Below are 20581 nucleotides of genomic sequence, written 5' to 3' on the forward strand. Positions count from 1 at the left end.
GACGTCACCGCGCATAAGATTTTCGCCGCGAAAGCTCGCGTAGTTTCTCGAGCGTTGAAAGGCGGCGGCGGCGCTGCAGAGTTGCCCGCGTCTGTCGGGTTCAAGGGTAAAAGCGAGGGAGATTCGTCCAGTAAACTCTGGACGCCTGTGCACGCGTGCGTGTAAGACGTGCGTACGTACGTAGGTACGTAGGTACACAGGTATACCTACGCATGTATAGAACGTAGAAACCTGGTAGCTGTCGCCACGGCGGGTCGGCGCTTGCAGAGGAGGTGGAACTCCGTCCTTGTTAAATTTTTACGTCGCGTCCCGTCGCGTCGTTCGAGAACCGCGCGCGGCCACCGCGAATTTCGCGCGCGCCAAGAATGTTATGTACGAGCGGAGGTTTGAGTAAAAAAAAAATTCTCTAGACCTTCGCGTCGGAGCGAGTTGAGGCTGAGGCGTCTGAGGCGTCTGGGGAGGAGAAGGAGGGAGAGCAGGACGCCATTTTTGAATTTTAAAACGCCGCCGATGCGCGCGGCACCGAAGCGCTGCAGGGTACCTAACCCGCCGTCTCGCTCGCCTCGGACAGCTATATAACGCGTTTTTTCTTTCTTTGTTGGCTTATAATTATCGACGACGATCTTTATGGCCATACGCAATATACATATTTATACCGTTTCTAATCGCGTTATGCGATCTACATTTTACGATCCTTCGTTATTATAACCTCTGCATCTCTCTTGTTTTATACGCACGTACATGCCTAACACACGTATAACGTGTACCTCCGCCGCGTGTTACACGACGCATACACCTGCACGATGTTCTTTAATCTCCGATCCGCTGACGATCACTACGCCAGCCTATACAGACATGTGAGGCAGCGGGTCATGTTGCCAGATATGTATGTACATACATGCGCGAAAGTAGGCAACGCCGGATCGTGACGAACATGGGCTATATACCTACCTACATTATACCTATCCATTCTACGCGTCGTCATACGATTCACAGAATTCGAGTCATTGCTGTACACCGTTGTAGGACGTGGGCATATCTGAGTTTTTCGAGACGATAAACCGTATTAGGTGACACGTTTTTACATGTGTAAACAGAGATGGGTACGTTTTTTTACCAACTGCCGAATTTATCGCTCGTCTCGATCAGCCTGCTTTCAGACACCTCAACACTCTAGTGTTGTGCAGCTGAATTACTTCATTTGCACTAAATATCGAATAATTAATTCGTGTTCGAACCCCAATTTATGATCCGGTGACGTAATGTTGGACGATAGTATCTTACAACGTTGAATAATTTTTCATTTATCATGTCACATTGAAATTGTTTACGAAGATTGCGTGACCCATATAATCGATTAGTGCCTATACAACGTTTGCGATCATGAAGATGAAAATTTCTGCACACGTTGGGTTGGCAATATACTGGGAACAGGAAATCATGTATTATCATATTTTTATTTTACGTATGTAAAAGGACACGATGAAACGACGAACTGCGAAGAAACGTGGTTTCAAACACATGGGATTAGAAATATAAATTACTCCGAGTTCGAGAACGAGATGTGGCGAGTCGGCTTTTTAATATCAAAGACAGTCTTATAAACATGTTTTTATAGCGGGGAATACATAACACGTATACGTATACACACGTACGTAGACGGGGAAAACATTTATGAATGTTTATACTTGCCGGTATATGATATCTTACATCGATTAATAGACTGGCTTGAAGTTAACACGAGCCAAAATCGACGTATAACGATAAGCTATTGGCCGTAACGTGCGTATTTTATGAATACCGCGTAGGTACAAGATGTCAGCATGTACGTATAATTGAAAGAAATATTACATACCCTGAGTTTTCGTCTCGCCAGACGATGATCGAGACCGCTGTACGTGAATATGTGAATAATGTGTAGTTCTTAACAATTTCTTCCCAGAAAAATTCCACACCATGGCACACATCTCGCATACGGTTTATTAATTGTCTACAGCGACGTTTATAACTTTTTCGTGTTTTTACAGAATGAATTTCTAACGACTGCATGGTTCGTTGTCTGCTAAAATTTAATGCGCAAGCGCTTTAATCCTATAGCGGCTGTTTGCCAGGGTGACCAACAGGTCATAAATTTAAACGACAGTTCGGCGCGATGTACGTGATCTCAAAAATTTTGACAGTCGTCGGTAGCAGTTATGCTCAATTCACAACTTTCAAAATTTTTAAGGTTAGAGACGGTTGATCACCATGTCCAACAGTTGCTCTTGGATTGTAGCGCGTGCGTGTCGAATTTTAGTAGACGCCGGATCATGCAGTCGTTAGAAATTCACTCGGTATACGTATATTGACTCATGCTGCAATTTATAAATAATTGCTCAATATTCACTATTCCCGGAAATACCTACGTAGGTTGTATCCCTGCGATATTTTGCTTTCTATCCTCGTGCAGAAAAACGCATCCATTCTGCACGTAGATATTTTTTATTGTCAACTTTCGGAGCGCAGCAACTTCATGCGCTAATGCAAAACTGCAAAAGAAGAAGAAGAAGAAGAAGAGAAAAAAAAGGTGAAAAGACTCGTTTGCACCAAAGGGTCGAGAAAGACCCATATTCCTTTGTCGAGCTACTTCCATTCTCTATTATATATATTCTATATTGCACATTCATTGGTTAGCATCTGCGCTTAATCGGACAATGGGCCCAGGAGCTCGTGACGGTTTTTTTGGGTCTCGTTTATTGCGTCTGAAAAGGCCCGTTATAGTCTGGAACCCCCTCGCCGCCCTCCTTTCCGCCGTTCCACCGTTTCTCCCCCCCATCGGTGTAATCTTAAAGACGTCGCAACAGCTGTCCTTTTCAAGGGCTTGGGACTTTTGAACGTCGGAAGTGGGGAGGATATATTTTAAGGACATTTTGAGGGCGAGAGAAACCCCGACCGGGGATGAGGCATGCAAGATCCAGGGGGAAGAAAGCGTCACGCAAACGGGAAGTATGTACACCCAGAAGACATCTGCCTTGCGTCACGATTCACGCTTGGCTCTGCTGCCGTACAGAACTTTGTGTAGGTTCTGCAGCCTGCCAGAGATTTCGTATTATATTTTTAGAGACCCGGACACCGTCCATATCTATGCGCATATTATACGTATACTTGTACGATGCAGGGTCAATCTCTTTCCAAAACTCTGACATGATGTACCGTTATTTTTTACTTTCATTTTCTCTTTTACTTTTTTATCTACTTTACCCATCTATCCGCAGAATTACGTTGCAGAACACGTTAATACGTACCGTTCGACGAAAGACGTAGAAATCGACGCGGCACGTTCTCGTAACGTCAGGGTTCTTTCGCACATCGCGTGATGATAGGCATGTATTCAGAGGATGTCGATTTAGCTAGAAAATCAAGACTACGTTACTAGATTTTTGGTATTGTATTGTGAAGTACTTCCAAATGTCGAAGAAAATTTTGTATTTTGGCTAAAAATCAGGAGCACCAATTGCGGTTTTGCAGCTATACGCATTCATGGGCTGCAAGTAGGAAAAGCCGATTACAGATTGATAATAAGAAAAAAAGTTTTGCGGCCCGAAAATTTGGAAAAAAAAATTAAAAACTTGAGCTCGTCTCATCTTGTTATTTTGCCAAAAGTTGAACTGATTTTGAATACCTTTATAAAACGAAGTTTTGCATGGGCTATATCGTCGCATTTACCGAATTGCAAATATGTAGCTCCAATTCACTGCAGTGATCGAGGTTTCTAAAATTACAACCGAAAAACGGTGAAATCTTGTATTTCCTCAGCACTATTGATCTTATACGATGTTTTGGCTGAATTATCGACTTCCCGAGGTGCCAATCAATCGAAAAAACAATATATACTGATTGATTCAGGGATAAAAAATTTGTCAATCAAAACCCCTTTCGACTTCCAAAAAAAAAATGTGTGAATAATATTGTTATGCCTGACCGTAAGAGACGCAATACATCTTTTACAGTCATTATAATATCCGGACGAATTAGAATAACATGATAAGGTGCCATGTAGCTGTCTCATTAACGGCAAAATCTCTCGATCTATATGTAAGGACAACATGTACACCTACATGTATATAACGTTTGTACATATATACCGGCATTTGCCGTCACGACTTAATAAGTTTTATAGACATAGAATAATATGTATATTCCTTACTATGCTGCATATGTACGTACATTTCTCATGTAATAGGACTTTCATAACTCATTGTTCAGCCTTTGGAGACTGATGGATTATTACACACCGTCGTGTGTAATGAGTGTGAGCGTACCTCTAACTCGAAATTCGATTTTGCCAACAAAGGTTTTTCTCATACCGTACCGAAGCCACATGCAATTGAACAAACTAAAACGTAATCCGCAACTTGAGAATCTGGTAAGCTTATACTGTGAACACATCAATTCACACAGCTGTGCCTACACGATTCGTAATTGTACAAATTTTAATGCTTTTCTTTTTTTTCATTAATTCGCTGCATTTTTGTCATCCCGTTATTCAATTTATACCCGAATTGAACAACCAGTCTTTACTTAATCTAGAATCAAATTGGTGAATGTGCAATGCAATTATATAGTAATATAAACCTCATTTTATTCGTTATCTACGACTGCCGTTACATTCAACTCGTAATTGCCGGTATACAACACGGCTATCAGCGTTGGTTAGTCCACTTGGTTGACAACTAAGATGCAGAGTGTAATTTAAATTGTAAAATGAAAAGTATCTGCGGTTGAAATCAGTCGGATACCAAGGAGTACTCATGGGCCTCTTTAGCTCAGTGGTAGAGCACTGGTCTCGTAAACCAGGGGTCGTGAGTTCAAACCTCACAGGAGGCAAGCAAATTTTTTTTTTTTCTTTTATCAAACGAAATACTATTCATTGTTTCCTTTCATTCATTCTCTGAATTGAAAAATTTGATACTTGCTAAATCGATCTAGCATCATTGATGACATCTGAAAATCCGTTTTAGAATTGCGTTCATTTGCTCCCACAGCATGAATTCATCATAGTTCTGGAATAAGTTGAACCATAAAGACTTGAAATCTGTCAGAATAGTATTCACGTATTTTATCATCTCTCTTCCCCACTGTTTAAAATCACTTATGGAAAAACTGAATAATGTAAAATTACTTAGAACCGTAATACTTGCTACAAATGATCCTTCATTCGACGAAATTACATACCGACCGGAGAAAATGATGACAAACAAAAAAAAATATAAAAAACATACGGCCATGGTAATTAAGAGGTGATTCGCTCCGAATTTTCAAGTCAGGCGCTTTTGTCAGCAATATTTTAAAGCGGGGATGATATACGTGGGGTAATTGAATAGTTCATATGATAGTTGTGATAAAATGTTTGAAATGTAGAAGTTTAAGAGGATACGTTCCGCACACAGCAGATCCTTCGAGCTGCGTTAAATATAGCATCATCTAAGCAAACTTAGTTCATAGAGGAAATTATTTTGTAAAATAATTGTGCGACAAGCAAGTAGAATAACTGGTTCTTGGAGTAGGAACGACAATTTTCCATTCAATTAGGACACACAGATGGTGCCCATATTGAGATATAGAACGTTGTACGTACGTTATATGTTGTACCCTACCTTATGCCTACCTAACTACGGCATCGGTGAGAGGCGGTTTTACAACGTGCAAAAACTCGACTTTCAGAATGCAACTATAATGCACAGTGCGTAACGTAAAGCAATTTCGTTTGTATGATATTTTCCACCATTGTGGAACCATGCAGACGTTTTGGGATGCTTCAAGATCAATGTAATTCGCATTTACAAACCGTTTGGATTTATCGTATATAATATACAACTAATCGGCGTGCGATCTGCAAAACGATAAAAAATCGTCACGTTCAATCGTAGCCCATTGTTATACGCATTTCTGTGGACGTACGATTTATATATATCGTTGATAATAATTAATATATTCAATTTCGTAAACAGCGGGCGTACGCATAGCAGAGGGGCGTAAGGGTATCTATAATATATTTATGTAGGTACTAGCAGCCCATCCCGGCTTCGCACGGGCATATAATAATATTAAGTAATAATATAAATGTTATTTTTCTAGAAACTCACTGTAAACATTGTGTATTTTCTTTTATTATATTATTATATGCCCGTGCGCAGCCGGGATGGATTGCTAGTGTAGCTTATATGACACGTTCGTAGATTTACCATAGCAGCGCCATCTATTGATTACTTACTCAACCCAGTCGAAAGGTATCGACATCTGTTAGAATCATTCGGAGTTAACAGATAATTGTGACTGTCAAATAATAACAGACAAATAATTAGCAATATATTATAATTGCGACTATAATTTGAGATTTAAACTATCCTATCTCTCAAGTTGGATCGAACTGCACATGGTGTGCGTATTTTATTATAATCGGTTAAGTGGTTTAGGAGTCCATTGAGGACAAACATCGTGACACGAGATTTATATATATTAAGATGTACCTACAGTATACTTATATACGTTCGTTGCACGTGTGCAGAATGAAAGATTGAGAATACGTCGATAAATTCAGTGCGGGAATTGCTCATCGCGAATATGGAACGTATGTGTGCGTGTGTGTGTGTTTGTGTGTAGGTATCCGTACACGTACGTCTGTGTATATACAGGCCGTGAAGTTGGTCAATTAAGAGGATCCACGTAAAATGACAAGATTTGAAATTCATGTAGCGTTTCGGTGCCTCTGCAAATGCGTTGCACGTACCGGACCAGTCGGTATTCAAGAGTTACGCGAATACGGGGTATAGGTAGTACAGTTTCCGTAAAATGTCTGTCAAGTGGGTAGCCTTTTTCCTCCCTGAAACGCCCCCCCCCCCCCCCCCCCCTCCGCCACCCTTGTTTTTCCATTCTCTTTATCTCACTCTTTTTCTCCATCCCTCCCAGCGAGTTTTCCGCACGCTTTCTGCAACCGGTCCGAAGAAGTCTCATGAATTTTAACTTTTTTCCCCATATTACACGTGCAAAGTGCTTTCCAAAGTCACACACACGCGCGCACGCGCTCGAGCATACATAGAGAGAGTTAGAGACATACAGACTCGGTTCAACGCGTTATTCCAGATAACACGGACACGTATAATACATGTATAATACATCCTCGAACGTATCCCGCGATTTGCGATTCCTCGAACAATGCAAAAGCGAGGAGTGGAATAATAATATGGGAGTCGAACGAAACGCGGTATAACGAAGAGGACGAAAATTGGACTTGTCGCGTCGTTCGTTCTATTCTTGAAATGTGTTTCGCCAATTTTTGGATCACTCGATTCGTCGTCGCATTTTGGAGGATTCGACGTGTAGGGTGGACGGCTGGATTCCTGAATAGTTATACGTACAGCCTATAATCCTATAGAGCGGAGTGTTAGCATCGTGGCACTCGTAACGTGACGAGCATTTCAGCCAAACAATATGACGTTGAATTCACGGCACAAACCAGCGTCTAGTATTCGTGGCGTGTTCGGGACTTTGGCGGGAAGCAGGGGGGTATGGGGTATGGGGTAAGGGGTAAGAGGTATGGGGGACGACACCCTCGCTCGGAACTACGGGGAAACGTGCAGCGCATAAGATCTTTCCTCGGCCATAAGAATCGCCATTCGCCACCGTCGCGCGGGTATATCCGAGAGAAGAGGAAACCTCTTCTGAAATTGACGGTCACGTACCCGAAATATAACACCCTCTGCAAACAAGCGCAAAGAAGGTGGTGGACAATTGTTCTCATTTACGTATACGTCACACCGTGCAGTATCAGCTTGTGCGATTTAAGCTGGAATCGCGTATGTTATAAATTAACACGACTCACGATTATGACGGGTAGAGAAAATAGAGGAGATAAAAATATTGTCGTTCAATTAGCGTTCGATGAAACGATTATTGTAATCATTAATTACAAGTGATATAATCTCTGTCCTTTTACGGCGTAAAAGGCGCACGTTCGATCTCGTATAGAACGGCTTGCTGAAAAAGGTGTGAAATCGCAAACGATGCCTTATTTATCTTGGGCGCGGAATGAGAATAAAAAAAAAAAAAAAAAATTAAAAAAAAAATAGATGTATTGTCAATCTAACAACAATTGAATTAATTATGGCGACGAAAAGGTTTTGGAAAGTCTAAATAAATGAGATGATTTCCATTCTCTGCAGTGCTCTATATAGGTATGTAATTCAAAGGACGAAAATAATCAAGGAATTTATAGATTACTCGTGATAATCGATCGCGCGCATGATTGTCACAGTGGGACCCACTTGTAAAGCTGGTTAATTGAGTTATGACCTACTTGACTTTCGATCAAATGATTCTCAGCGATTACTGGTGATAATCTGATGTTATGTGCGCTTTAATTACGCATAGATGAATGAATTAATGAATGAATGGACGTGCGAAATTTTGCAAATGCAACGGTGTAAGAAGAAAAATGTTGTACATACGATGAAAACAAAACACTGAACGAATATAATGACGCACGCGATGCCATTTAAAACCAACTCATACTAATTATGTATATTGCAAATACGATGTATATTATTTGAAGGAAAATGAGAAGTTCAACGGAGTAAAAAAAAAGAAAGAGAAACAGAAGATACATTTCGTTCTTTTTTTAAATGTACAGTACAGAGGATCGAGTTTGCGGCCATGATTTACGTCATTCCTGAAATAGATGTTATACCAACGCATCGGCTCACGATTAGTATATCACCAGCAAAGTATCGTATATACAAGGGACTGTCCCTCGTGTATTTTCACTTATATTCCCGGTGTTATCGCGTTGCGCGCTCGCGATAAAGTCTTATCATCTCGATAACGAAATTATCAGTTTCCATGCGAACGGAGCATGATTTTTTCAAACCTCAACCGATAACGCGTGTACTCCAGCGGTCTCTTCATACGTGCGCATGCATACTTTTTCATACCGCTCATAAAATGTAAAAATTATCTTCATATATACGTATATATACGTATCCACGTGACCGCATGATATATAAATCGTAACTGCAAATGGTGACAATCTGTTTACTAGGTATATTATTATGTGGTTACACATATCTATATCAACACGTATTTCGCTGATATAGGGTGAACGTTATAGGCAAAGAAGTTTACAGTATGTGTATACGTAAATACACGCTGGACGTCTTCGGAAAGCCCTTCAACGTTATACTTGAATCAAGTGTGGCAAAACGCTCGTTTTTTTTCTTATTATATGTGCCTGTGTAGCAAAATTTTTAACGAGGAGTCAACGGGTCGCGTATATCATATCATGAACATTGACTTCGGTATAATCAATTCATTGAATTCAGTGCTGCGAAAAAATACTGAATATATCTGAAAGAAGATAAAACAGCGTTGAACAACACGTTCAAATTCCGAGGCCGGAAACAGCTGTGATTTTGTAAAACGTAAGGAAGATAGAAAATAAAAATAAAAATAAAAATAAACTAATCTTCCGTTAGGAAGTAATTACAGCAGGTAGGTCGGATGATAATCTCCGATCACGAATAATGGTCTTGAGGTGGCAGCTGCAGCTCTTTGTTCGGAAACAAGTTTATACTGTGTGCAACCACGTGTAAAAACAAAAAAATATATATATATATAAAAGTAACGATGCATCATTTTCGCGTGAAAATTACTGGTTTCTTCGTGAATCAAACACAAGTATCAAGGATGTGCGTATATTCGAATATACCGATACGACAATTACATTTCGGAAATGAAAGGCCCACAACTCAACAACCACGCAACTCCGTATATTATACGTGCAATTATAACGCGCACATTATACATGTATTTCTTTATCGCCAGATTTTCGAATTTACCCACTCCGCGGAGTTAATTGTAGCGGTTACATACGCAAACAATAAACATTATGATATGCAAAAAATAAAGATGAACTCCTCTGCGGTTCATGAGAATTAAAACTAGTTGTAGCCTAATGAGAATTGTGAAAACAAATCAGAGTATAAAAAAACGAAACAAAAAAAACACCTTGTATATATATTCTAACGTGATTATAAACGTTTATAAATTTTCGTCCACTGTATACAGGCATGTATACATGGGCACACATAATATGTACCTACCTACCAAAGTCAAACTTATGACGCGTTCGCATCACGTTTAATATGTCGTATCGCTTCCAGGCACGCGAGTAAGCGACCCCCAGCGAATGTATAATGCGAAGCTGTATACGGCCTATGTATACATGATACATAACCAATACCATATGCATACAATGATGAAAAAATGTGCTTTTGTTTTCAACATTTTATTCATGCAAATATACATACATAGGTATGTGCATACGTACACCTACATACCTATATATATGTATATATATATAAATATATGTATATATGTATAAATGTATAAGGTGTACTGTATAACGTATAGCACAGTGAAGAATTCGAAACGATAGAGTCATCGGTATACACGATATGTCTCGTGGATACGGTGTGCCGCGTACGTGATCGCTTGCAGCCGGCGCAGCAGCACGTTGTACGTACGTACGTACAGTACGTAACCTACGCCTAACGGACGAACCTCAACCTCACATACCAAGGTACACGTGCGTGCCCGTGTATGTCATCTACGCATACGCAGCAGGCACGGGGCGATGGATATTGTACGCAGTGCACCGGAGTCCGCAATTGCGCTGCGCCGCTAGCACGTAGGAATCCGCACGACGGAGCCGCAGGCCGAAGGGCATCGCCGGATCCTTGGCGAGGCACCGGATTGAATGAGAGCGCTGTTTTCTCGCCCCTGATTGGCCGATGCTTCGTTCGCCATGTGCGCTCCGGGACGCGACGCAACTCGACTCACAGCGACACCGAGAAATCGCGTGTGGGGGTCTCGGGATCGAGCGCTCGCTGCATGTGACGTCACCGCTGAACCACCTACGATATACGAGATCCACCCCCACCCACCCACCCCCCTCCATCACGTGTCCCCTGCCTGCGCCGAGGACGCAGCGGTATCGGTTGACCCGGGCCGAATACCTGGAACCGTTGCGAACGCGTGTACGTTAACAGGCAATTTCGATAATCGAGAATCGATTGAGGAATGGTAAAGGCCGCAAGGCGCGAGCGAGTACGCGAAAAAATTTAACCAGAAAAAGAGGAATGAGGGTGTGGGGAGGGGGAGGTATACATGTAATACGGTATCCTATGCATATTAGGTGTCTGTATGAATGCGACGTGCACCGCGAAGTGCGTTGCGAGTATTAAGTTCTTCGATACGCGGATACGATACGATACGATACGATAGGATAGGGTTATGTACTCCGTCATCGGACAGTAGTAACCTACATTTTACGATAGACCGTTTATAACGCTTTCTTGAGTGGACTAGAGCCGCCCATCTGTTCAACACCTGACTGAAATTCACCTGCGCCGTAGTGCAGGTAGGACTGACTGACGCCGCGTCAGGTGCAGCCGGCTATAACGAGCCGCCATTGCCGTCGTAGGAAACAAAGAAAAGTGAAATTTCAAATTCCGCGCTAGTTCCCGACTGGGATACCCTCTGCGTTCCTTCATTCCAATACGTGCCGTATGACGTTAATTAATCCCGTCAATCCATATTCGGCGATAAGCCGCAAAAGTTCGTATTACATGTACACACAAGGTATTTACGTGTAATTATCCAGCTATACGATCTTTAATTTTATTGAAAACTCTTTACCCCGTTAGAGAATGGATGTGTGTATCTGCACACTTTCTACCTGCACTCGTTTGTTTTAAAATTTTTATTCCTTTCTTTACCAATCAACTTGGAAAGTTTCTACCGGTTAAAATAAACTTGATAGTATTTCTTCGTACCTTTCTCGTCACAAGTTTCTTTCATACGTATTGTACGTACGTACATTCTTCCACCTATGTGAACAACAATGTTATGTACCTATTGCTATCCGTATAATAATGCGACGATTATTTGCAATTTAAAACACGATCCTGACTCGAACCTATATCGAGTCGATCGAGTCACGAGACGTCGTCGTCTACATAGAAATCCGAAAATATTTGAACAACCTCCGCAGTTGCATAAGTTATACGGTATACGTAAATACATACGTAATACGTATTTATGAGCAGAGTCATTACACGTACTCGTATTTATGTGTGCGTCTCTTATACGCAAAATGCACAGTGCGGACTGAAAGTTTTGTAACATAACGTATACGTGTTTCACAAACCGAGCGCGTCGTCTTATCTATATTCAAGAATTATACGTAAGTATACATATATAATACTAGCAGCCCATCCCGGCTTCGCACGGGCATATAATAATATAATAAAAGAAAATACACAATGTTTACAATGAGTTTCTAAAAAAATAACATTTGTATTATTACATAATATTATTATATGCCCGTGCTAAGCCGGGATGGGCTGCTAGTTTTTAATAAAAGGACGCTTATTGTGACGTAACTATAAAAGATAGAGACATGCTGTCGCGACATTTTTTATAGATAGTGATGTGTCCTGAAAAATTGTAATACATCATTTTGTTCTATCATTAATAGTTTTCACAGCGCACGCGATTGAAGGAAGTTTTTTGTTTACTTTTTTACAACTTGGGTTAGATTATTCAAGTTTTAGTAAGCATCCCTAATTTTTTTGAAAATGCAACATAGCCTATGCCACTCGGGAATATTGTAGCTTGCCAACGGTGAAAGAATTTTTTAAATCGGTCCATTAGTTTCGGAGCCTATTCATTTCAAACAAACAAACAAACAAACAAAAAATCAAATCTTTCCTCGTTATAATATTAGTATAGAAGTATAGATATAGACATACGTGTATGTACGGTACATATAACATGCGGCGAGAGTCCGACTCCTTCGTTACAAGCCTCGAAGTCGTAATCAACGTTTTTCTACATGATTATAATGTTGCTCTTGTTACCCCCCCCCCCCTCGCCCTTTCCTACCCACCCTCCCCCATCCACTGATGTTTGCGAATAACTGATATCGCAATCTTCTGCGAAGCAATGATTCAACGTCAACAAACTTTTTTTTAAGAACCGAGTTAAAAACAAACACATAATTAGCTGCGGGTCGCGTGCTTTCCTGCAAAATCTGATGAGTATAAGGTAATATTTCATATGTGTATACATGTGTGTAATTCATGCATATACGTGCTATTGCAATAAAAAAGCAACGAGTACGAAAATGCAATAGATGCTCTTTCGAATACCAACCTTGCATCTTTCGCGCTAAAACAGTTCTGTTTCTCTCTCTCTCTTTCTCTCATTTATTGTATCAGCGTTGGAAAGTGGAAACTACGCTTATCTCTATACGGAGATATATGTATGTACCTGCAATAGCTGATACAGCAAACTTCGATTTTCCACGCGTGTCTACCTCTGCAGCATATCTTCCTATGTAGGTATTTTTTGCCGTCTCCGTATGTACGTGCTGACAAGTAGGGACTGTCACCAGACGGAGCTAAAACTCCCCGACACGTGACCACCAGTCTTGTCATTTACGTCACTGGATGGAGGACACCTGATATTACCAACTACGTATATCATACATGGCACGTACGCATTACGAGCGGTCGGCGTTGCGCTCCACAATGCACTCTAAACCCTGCAATCTACGGCTCTATACTCTGTACCTTGCCCCATACATTCGTAGGAAACCTTGTCGCTGACAAGTTGAAGTGTAACTGTAATACTACAACTGTCTACGTCACGACACGCTCGCCCGATACTTGTGCTGACTAACAGATGTATACCTACACATATTAGTCGTATATATATATATATATATATATATATATATATATATATATATATATATATATATATGTATGTACATGTATGGTTGTGTACAGGTATCCAGATTTACATGTACACCCAACTCGTGGCCCTAACGTAAGCATAAAACGTTCGAAATATCCAAAGAAGTAACGGAGAAAGAAGCTAGCGTTCAACGTCGATTGGTTTGTCGCGATGAAAACTGAAGGGACAAATTTCACCGACGACAATCCTCGATGAAAACACGAGAGATGCTTTTTCCTGCACATATAATAATACAACTGCACATTATAAATATTACGATAAGAATTCTTTACCGAGACAGTTTTTTTTTCTTTTTTTTTTTTTTGTACAATGTATACTCTATTTCATTTTTTTCTTCTTCAACATATACATTTCTGCCCAAACTCCTGAAGGACAAGCGGATAAAGTCGCGGACAGAAGAACGAATGAATTAATCTTATACCCTCGAACGGAAACGAAAGACATAACCGTAACGATGTATACCGAAGAAAAAAGATAAGACAAAGAATGGGCTCCACGGAATTGGTTTCGTAGCTCTGCACGGGAGAAACACCGCAACGGTTTCTCGAACACTGAAGGAAATGCATAACATAACGCAACGTAATAAGGGGGGAAAAAAAGCAAGAAAGTAAAGAAGTAAGAAATAAAAATATTCGAGAGGGAGAAGTAGGGAAATACGAGAAAAAAAGAGCGAAAAATAACCACATATCTTTGTGGTATTAAATGTTGCACCGATAAAATAAATTGATAAAATACGATGACGCGTTGTCGAGTCATTAAAAAAAACGACCAAAGGCAACAGCATTGCGTGCATTGCTCTTCACACACGGACGATAATACAATGGATGCATATACACAGGCACACGTAAATGAAAGCTGGCCGGTATCGTGGGTGGAGCTAGTTAACCAAAGGGCAACCAGGATCAGGAACAGGGATTACATTCGTGCTGCACGCGACGCACGTCGACGTCGGTTTTCGCGGTGCACACGCAACGTTGCGTTGGAGCGTTTCGCTCCGTCCTACATATATAGTTGCGTGTATACATATTGTAGGTGAACAATGAACATGCATGCATCAACCGTACATGCGCAACGGCCTGCTTTCGTGCCGCGTACATCGTGCGTGTAGGTATAGGTGGGTATACGGAGTGCGTGCACGCATGCACACCTCTCTGCGTCTCTCCCTGCTTCGTCACGCGATTCTACAATTATCCCACAGTGCAATATGCACTTGGACGTCGGTGTCGTGTCGCTGGCGCATGAAATTTGAAAACTTCTAGAGAAATAACAGATAAAAAGATAAAAATAAAAAAAAGAAGTAAATAACAACAGAAAATCAAAATAATAAAAACGTAAATCCTTCCTCCTGCAAAATCACCTGACAAGCACGTTTCCGCCGGTATTTTGCATATCAAGTCACGAACGCTTACATATATATTAAAAAAAAACTCTTATTGTATTCAAGTTACCATCAAGATTTTCGTGTACCTACTTGTTTACACGTTAATAATTTCCTTAATCATGTAGATGACGTATACGCAGTTTCTGCAACGCAATAGAAAATAAAAAACTAAAATAAATTAAAAAATAGCACAACATATTTACATCCGTATACTTACATTGCATCACTGTGTATAAGCGAGGCGGTAGAGGAAAATCGTCCATCTGCAATTTTAACGCGGCAAACGAAGTGGGACGAGGCGACGTCCATCGTCGAAGCAAAAAACAATTAACCATCGCATCGCTTCGGCCACCTGCCCGAACGGACAGCACAGAACGCTACGCACTACGTATAACGTTGTAGGTATGTACAACCAGCAGCCATCCCAAAGCCCCGTACCGTCTGGACGATCACGTGACCATACTCCAGAGAGCCAGGCAGCCATCCAGCCATCCAGCCACCCAGCCAGCCAGGCAGCACAAACCGCAGCAACGGCGAGCACTCGAGCAGGGTCACTTGGCCAGTAAACCTGCCGACCGACGGACCGTCAGCTATGGCGAAATAAATAATATAAGAAAAACTTTCTGACCCATACCTGATCCTTTGAAAGAAAGAGAAATAAGAAAAATTCGCCGCAAGGTTTCCCTGGAAACGATGTATAGATATAGTCGGCGGCTGGATAATCTTACTGCGGGACTGTGAGGCTTATTTCTTGTCCATACGTGGAAGTGCAGCCTTGTCCTTGGTATCGAATTACCATACCCCACGGTGTACCCTGTCCACCGATCAGAAATCACATTATGCACGTACCGTAGTAACAATAAGTTGTCGTTTATAACAGATACTGGCACGACATGTAGTGTGATATTCATTAAATTCACGTATGAATATAAATACCACGGTACACGGTACCACGGCCTTTTACAGAATGTTGAATGCAATAACATACTCATCCTACTACGTACTCGATAAACGGTAATACGTTGCATATACGCACAGCTTTCGGTCTCATATTACAGTATCGATTCTGAGCGTACATACATCGACGGGTATACACGTATCAACATGAGGAATTTGTCAAAAAACCTACACATATACGTATACATACGTCAGCATCAGTTACCTCCGGCAATGTAGATGATCCTGTAGTACAATCACGAGCATCTATTTTGGTTGAGAGAAGGGAGGGAAGGAAAAGAAATTAAAAGATAAGAAGAAGAAGAAGGAGAAGAAGAAAACGTTAAAAAAAAAGAGGGAAGCAAAATAAAATTTTAATGCGCAGTGCACTGTTGAACGCGTGGTATTGACCGAGGCAGAAACTGTAGAGCGGCGGCGTGATGTGTTTCGTACTGGTGTTGACAGTGTTCTCCCTATACCGCATTCTAACAGTCTGTCCTCTCCTACCGCGTGACGTCACGAGCGTGTACGACAGCACGCGGGACGTCGCGACGACTGCAGACCGCGACCTGTTTACAAACAAGCACAAACTTAAGCGATGATTATGACATCACGTGTCATACAACATGCACGTATTTATTATACATGTATGTTACATTTTGCAGCATTCTTAAATCATTGATACCTGTTTCTCTAGCCAATTTTGTCCCTGATTTTTTCAATTCTTCTCCTTTGGGTCAAGATAAATTAGCGATTAGAAGGGGAGTGAGCAGCATGGAACTTGAAGGACCAAAAAACGGGGAAAAATCAACAACAACCCACAGAATTCTAATAGCGTAAGCGTACACATATTTGAACGTCTCCTCAACGGTTCAATAGGCGAGGCTTATGATTAGCTCGGAATAAAAACGAATGAGAAAAAAGAAATAAAAAATATATTCGTTGGATATTTTTACGGAGGCAGACATGTATCGGACGTGCGCATTATAGGTGTAGGTATAGGTGTCGCGTCGAGGGAGAAACTAAAATAGAAAAGATTAATTTTATAATCTCAATCTGCCGTATCTCCTTATACTATACTTTGCGGTAGACGTTGTATCGTGTCAAACAATTTACGTAACGCACGAGGACCGTTCGGATTTAAATCGAAAAATAATTTTCTTCCGTGCGACGCAATTTTTTTATTTTTTATTTTTTATATCGCTCCCGCCTCTCACAACCCCTCTGACGTCACGCCATTGACTCAGCCCAGAAAACCAAACAGAAACTATTTCCGACCAAAGTAAACGAACTAACCGAGGCGTACGTTCTTCGCTCTAGACTTTACCCAGTCTTGGGGAGATACAAAAGATCATTTATTCAACTCGCGGTAATATTCGAAAAAAGGCTGCCTGCACAGCGTCGGTACGGCATCAAGTACATACATGTAATATAACGGGGCATCGTATATCGGTTGTGCAGGTACACGGTGAATTTTCACTAGTATCAAGAAATGCTCGTACATGTATATGTAGAAAGGAAATCGAGCAGCGCATTTTACCATCACTGCTCGAATGGATGGAAGCAATGCATAAACAAAAAAAAAACATTTAATACAAAGTGAATTTAAATGTTACATTTCATTGTTTTTATTTCGTTAGGAGATCTTTTTTCCAATTCATTTCGCGAACGTGTCCCGATGCGTAACGATTTCGCAAAAACGAAATACGGATCAAGGACAATTTGATTCAAGGTCCTGTTTACTGCAGAGACAGCGATGCATTGCGTCCCCATTGACAAAAATCGCACCTACAGAATGACAAAACTATTCATTCGCGTCGAATGAACAATGGCGAGAATAATTGTCAGAGAATTACGCGGCCTGCAGTGCTGCTCCGACAGAAGAAAAGGTGCTCGAACTCAACAGAAATAACCTAACGCAACCTCGGGTCAATATCGCAACGGACCCTTAAAGACTACAGTCTACGTTTTCGAATACGGTAGTACAGCGGCACGAACGGCATCGCTTTTTTTCACGAAAGGTTAGTAGAGAAACCGGATTGATTTTCTCCGGCTAGCCGGCGCTGCTGTGACGTGACAAAATGGCTGAACATGCCTCGAGCTATTGTATACCGGTCCAAGTATTGATTAAATAAAACGTGTTTCTTTTTTTTTCAAAAACACGTTGAAAAAAAATTTACTCCCGGTCATGTGTAGGGAGAAAAATTAATGATGTACGCTGGAATGATTTACCCGCAAAGACTCGGGAATTAGATTATTTTAGGCAGTTTGTTCCAAGGGAATTGCCCCGGATCTAACAGAAATACATAGACTCGGTATGCGGCTGGGGGGCGGGGGGCTACTTGGCAACAGCGCGAACATGGTTGCCAGACGTCGGGAGGTGACGTCACACAGCCACAACTCGAGGCACGTACTCGGGAGCAGCTAAGCGTGACTTACATTGGGAGATACATTAAAATGTCACGATCTGCTTGAAATGGTATTTATTTCCACCGTGGAGTTAAAAGAAGAATCCATAACAATACGAAAATGATATGTTGTACGGTAAACTTGGTAGATGTGTTATTTGACAGGAATACTCGGAGTCGTACTCGTTGATATAATATTTAAAAAAAAATTTTTTTTATCTAAACGCTGGGTTATCAAAGAAGATCATTATCTGAATAGCTGCACATTCGTACCGGTAGCTGCAGAGATAAGATATACATTATACGTATAAAATTTGATCTAAATTTTACGTACAGATACGTATATACTTGTACGTTTATCTGGCGGTACGTGTTACATCATTTGTAATTATTTTGCATTCAACGTCTTCTCCTCTCTCCTCTCTCCCCTTCCCCCTTCCCCCTTCCCACCGTTTCGGAGAAAAAACAAGCGACTAAAATTGGAAATAAAAAAAAAAGAATAAAAGTTAAACGGCAAACATTTGCAGAAACAGGTTTTCATTCACATCAGGACCAACCTGCGTGTGGAATCTTTTGATCACGTGGATACAAAATTATACGTATATATGTCAAAGATTTCAAGGTCATTCAATTCCAGACCTCGTTGTATGGCAAATAAAATAATATATATAACACCCGTACGATATGTATAATATATGTATATGTATACATACCATATACGTATGCGCGCATTCGTATCGCGTGTGTAAATGTATAAATGAAATTAAATATTATCTGTAATAGGCGTTCTGGTATATATACATGTATGTATGTGTGTATATGCACAGGTGTCACTAGTATGTCATCTATATATCAACATGAAAGTTCGTAAAATACATAACAGATATCTACTGACGTGGGTTTACTTTGGTCCTTGTACGATATCGTCGCCATTCGTTTTGGCAGTCACGCGCGAGATAAGGTCGGAAGAGATTCGTCAGAAAAAAACGCACGTGATTAGCGATGCGCGCTGCAAAAACAATGCTGTCGCTTATTCATAGTTTAGATTTGTTAATACGTGTGGCTGTGCGTTTCGTTTGCTTTCGGGTAAAAGTGAAAAAGAACGCAATATATATGTATACATACAGCGCAGGCCCGTGCGTGCATCGCAATCATATATATATATATATTACGTTATTCATGTTTGCATGAAAATTGCACAATATATGTGTATATATATATATATGCGGTGAAAACCTTACGACACTTGATAAGTACGGAACGAATCACGTTACAAGCTCGTGCGGACCACGGACAGTTCGAACGTCGAATGATGTCAGAGTGATGTCATCAAAGACGCTAAGATGGCGGATACGGTATACTGAAATGCGTGACGCTGTATTTTGTACTAGTTGCAAAAAATCTAGGCTCGTGTATACATGCTTGAAAATCTATTCAAAAATATTTGATCTACAAGCCTGTATTTAAATATCTGCTGCAGGTCGACGATTGTAAGATCCGTTTCACGCAACGCGTAAAATAAATCGTTATCGCATGACGATATACATGCGATTGAAATTGATACAGTATTATATCTATGGTTGTTGTGTGCAAATGATATCGCGCGGACTTGAGTCTTTAACGGTGACGGCACGGGTCCGTTCAAATTACCATAATAGGCTATGCTGGTGGACTAGTAGTCGCATGTATTATAATTTGCAGGAAATTGGATTAACGCCCGAGACAAGGAGCCCCTCGTGACATTCGACGCCTCTCACGATGAAATCGTATAAAAAGTCTAAAAGCCGGTCAACGACATCAGACTAGTCGGGTAAATAAGTTGCATAACTGGCCCGAGTGTTCCGCTTGCATTCAATTCGATATTGTATTAACAAGAGCGGCGCAGCGAAAGTCAGGGGACCGTGTGCACTGTGTATACGTTACTATCGGACCCGTTATCACCGGCCTCTTATCGCGCTCCGAGAAAAAGCGATAAAATTATTATATATGCAGCTCGCTC

General features: G+C 40.9%; 1 protein-coding gene and 1 non-coding gene across 2 annotated transcripts in view; both read left to right on the forward strand.

The window, feature by feature from the left end:
* Window positions 1–20581, forward strand: part of LOC124307530 (uncharacterized) — a 48940-nt gene that overhangs the window by 5462 nt on the left and 22897 nt on the right. The window lies entirely within an intron of this gene.
* Window positions 4795–4866, forward strand: Trnat-cgu (transfer RNA threonine (anticodon CGU)). Its single transcript has one exon. It is a non-coding gene; the product is annotated as a tRNA-Thr (tRNA).

Source organism: Neodiprion virginianus, chromosome 6 (assembly GCF_021901495.1).
Source record: "Neodiprion virginianus isolate iyNeoVirg1 chromosome 6, iyNeoVirg1.1, whole genome shotgun sequence".
NCBI classification, from domain to species: domain Eukaryota; kingdom Metazoa; phylum Arthropoda; class Insecta; order Hymenoptera; family Diprionidae; genus Neodiprion; species Neodiprion virginianus.